The following is a 4,114-nucleotide window of genomic DNA, read 5'->3' as shown; positions in this document are numbered from 1 at the left end:
TGTGACCATGGATACTGAATGATGTTTCAAGTGGTCTCAGTGCTCTGTGTATATTCTTTACAAGTTTTCTACTGTAAAAAGTAAAGTGTGTGTTTATCAAGAAATCCATATATCCGCATTGTGATCTCTGACCAAAAGCACCACATTCCTGGGCACGAGGAGTATGGGTGAAGAGGGCTGCTACGGCAGGGGCCATCCAGAATGTTCTGTCTCAGAGCGAATTCTGTACATTTGGATACTCCCTGATTCTATCACATGCGAGGATCACTGGAAGATGACACCTTACAGTCAGGATTAAGCTAGAGCAACTTGGAGCTGTGAACTCCCACCTCCACAGGCGTCATGGTGACCCAGGGGAGTAGGGCTGTCATTTCTTCACGTGATCCTACCCCAAGCGTCTGACATAACTCCGGCTGGGATGCAAGAGCCCAGGAAATATTTATGCATAGAATAAAATCAAGTTTTTAAATGTGTTATTTTCAAAGATATAAAAATTCTTACCTGTTAAAATATTTTTAAAATGTTGATGGTTTCTATATTAGTGTTAGGAATAACTCTTTTCAAAGAATCCTTGAAGAAATATTGCTGAAGAATGGAACTATTGCCCAGTTGAAGGACAAGCTTTAACTTAATACCAAGTATTACGTTATTCTCTCTCCCTCCTGCACCCTGTCTCTCAGCCTTCCATTACAAATGCGATCTTAACTCATGCATCCGCTGAAGACCGACTAGCAAAATTTGGATAGATGCATTCCTTAAAAGAAATACTTCCAGAAAGCAAGAATAATTATGCTTTTAAAAAATATACCAGAAATTTAAACTCAGACTTAGTTTGACTTTGAGAATATCTTTTGTTCTTCATGAAACCAGTTAGACTGTTGATAAGACAGGATTGAGGGCAAAGACTTCTGCAAACCTAAAGTCCTCTACATTGCACTGTAGCCCCTCTGCAGTCTAGTCTACGGGAGGGAGAAGCAGTGTATTTTTGGTGATGAAGTTGGTTAGGTGGATGGGTCATTTTCACTCAGAGTACAGGCAGCTACACAATGATCAAAATATCTTTTAGTCCTCCCGTATGTTGACTAACAAACTGACAAAAATGAATTGAAATATTAATCTTTGTTGCATTTTTTTAGAGATAGATAAGCCTAGTTTGAACTTCTACAATTTGTAACTAGTATCATCTAAGTTTGGTTATGTTTTCTGAATCCCAGTTTATGTGGAAAAGGAATGTAATCATAGAGCTGAATTAATGATTAAGTAAAGTATGTTTAAAAACTTAATAAAAATCTAGTATAGAATAATCACTGTGGTCATAAACATTATTATTGGAATAATCATACTGAATTAGAAACTTGTAATTAGTAATTAGGGTACTATTAAATTCATTTTATGCATCAAAAGCTTTCCTAATTGGTTTTATCTCTGTCCATAATTTCATTTTTAATTATTGATAAACCATTCCCATGTCACCTTACTAAATTTTATAAAGTAATACAAAAGGCTTTAATTTATTTTGGTAACAAAATAGGGATTAGATAAATATAGAGATGGATAGGTATACAGCTTCCTAAATAATACATGTATGCACAAGAATCTTGAACTATAAATTGCAAAGCACCACTATTGTCTCACACAAAAATTTGTTTTATGTGATGAGAGTGATAGAAGGTATAATTTCAAAGGGAAATATAAATCATCTAGAAATTAGTAATTGCAAGTACACTAGCCTTGCTGTATTACTGCCAAGAACTATGCTATGTGTAGAGGGAAGGGTAATGAATATTTGTTAAAAAAATATAACAATTAAGTTAATGAATATTTTATAGTACTTCTATGTTCAGAGCATTGGCAAGGCACTTCATGGAGTATTAGTCTTACAGAAAACAGACCTAGTTCTTCTTCCTAGAACTTACCATAAGTGTAAAAGAGAAATCCCCAAACAAATAAGAAGCATAAGGCAGAAGATCTCATAAAAGACCTTCAAGCATAATACTGGGGTAAAAAAAAGGAGTAAGAGCATTTGAGAGGTGCATATCAATTCCAGCCCAGGAAGGTCTGGCATGCTGTTTTATCAGCAATTAAGAGCTCTTGATACTAATTTCTAAACACTTAAATTTAAAAATAATAAATAAAACTGATCCCATGAAACATTCCCCAACATTTCTATCTCATTTGAGATTTCTGCAATCTGATGGATGATCAATCGTAGGGAAATTAATCAAAGCCTAGCACTTTTTCCTACAACACTCCTTGGCATGAGGCACACATATGTCATGTTGATAAGGAGGAATCTGAAGATATGAGTTCTTGTATTTTTTCCTGTGGGTGAAATATTACTTCTGGAAAAGATGACACTGTTTCTAATATAGGGCATACAGTTGATTCTCTAATCTAGCTTTCAGTGCAATGCTCATGTTTTAATCCCCTGAGGGGCTCTCTGGAAGAAAGAGGTCAGATGGAAAAGAAGAAGGAAAAGTTTTCTGGTCCTCAGCCCCAGCCAATGGAACCAGAATCCCTGCAGGTGGGACCCTGAAGGCAGTGTTAAATAAAAGTCTCCCAATATGAATGGAATGTGCTGCCATAAATGAAGGACATGTTTGCCCATGGTAATGTTCCTCGGACTTTGTTGGCATAAGAATCATCTGGATAGTTTGCAGAAATAGATTCATGGCCTCCATCCCATGAAATTTTTTCTGGAAGGAAGCTCAAAGCGTTGTGTTTCTAAAAATTCCCAGGATAACACTGCACTATCTATCTGTGAAGTACTTTAAGTAGCAGCTCTCTAGAATACAGTCCCCAAAGCTGCTTAAATATAAACAGAGGATCAGGTCAGCTAGAGATTAATGTTCAAATAGCAGTATATAAACAGGCAGCAGTAGCTTCTCCCAGGATCCTGCTAGAGATTTATTGAATCAGGGTCTCTCTCTATGCTAAAGGATCTCCAGGTGATACACTTGTGCACTGAAGTTTGAGAAGCACTGCTCTCTTTCTCAAATTTCCTGTGTTTTGGAATGACTTATAAGATTTTTCAAAACTACTGATGCTTTTTTATTCCCCCAGGATGCATTCGGGACAGTGGTATTTTTAATAATCACTTACATGATGTTTCGGTGCTCTAGAGGACATAATTTGAAGCAATGGTATGCGGAGTTTTCTCTAACTTCTGCTCTAGTCACGTGGACCCTCACCTCATTTCATATTCATTCATGTATGTTAATCAGAATCCCAATATACAAATGCAAACCTTCCACAGAAGGTTGGACACATCTTAATATAATTTAACTGGAGTCTGATTTGGGGGAACCAGGGAAAATCTATTAGGGGAAGTGCAGGGGGAGGGGTGGTAATGGAAATTGGAAGAATGGGAGAGAGTAACAATTTAAAATATAGTAGCCCTTCTTCTCCACCGGGCTGAGAGGGAAGGAAGCTGAGAGTGTTGACCATGTGGTGGGGCTGGGGGACCTAGCTATTTCTTGTTCTTCAAGAGATAGAATGGTACACTGGGCACTAGGATAGTGAAGGAGGGGATTCAACAGTGGTAATAAGTTGGATTTCTTGTAAGAAATAAGGAAAAAATAAAGAAATATGAAGTTGTAATTAATTACACTCAGGTTGACTACATGGGAGAAAATATAAGTGGTTGGTCTGGAAGCCATCAGAGATCATTAGGGGATCCTGAATTCTTACAGGTGTACCTTCTTGTTGAAGTCTACTGAGTCCAGTATCTTGTCTATATATTAATGCTCAATAACATTTTATTTAATGGTAGCCTAACATCATTAAACACATTAATTCCTTTCTTACTCAAGCCAGGCTTATTCTAGAAGTAAGACTAAATAAGCACAATTGCTAAATACCCTTCTAATCAAGACTGGGTCTCCAAATACAAGGCTAAGTTTGCTCTAGTATTGCTCGCAACACATCTGAGATATACTCCTGAAAATTTTTCGGAAATTAGGTGAATATAGAAGTAAATGTCGAGCTTTCTTTTTTTAAGTGGATTATCTTGAGGAAGAAGACAAGTGGTGACTAAGGACAATCAGAAGACACAGAATTATAGTCTCAGATCCAAGCTTTAATCTTTTTTTTTTTTTTTTTTTTTTTTTTTTTT

Source organism: Fukomys damarensis, unplaced genomic scaffold (assembly GCF_012274545.1).
Source record: "Fukomys damarensis isolate Sample0158 unplaced genomic scaffold, DMR_v1.0_HiC HiC_scaffold_16, whole genome shotgun sequence".
In the NCBI taxonomy this organism is placed as follows: domain Eukaryota; kingdom Metazoa; phylum Chordata; class Mammalia; order Rodentia; family Bathyergidae; genus Fukomys; species Fukomys damarensis.
Note: the sequence above shows the minus strand (reverse complement) of the source record.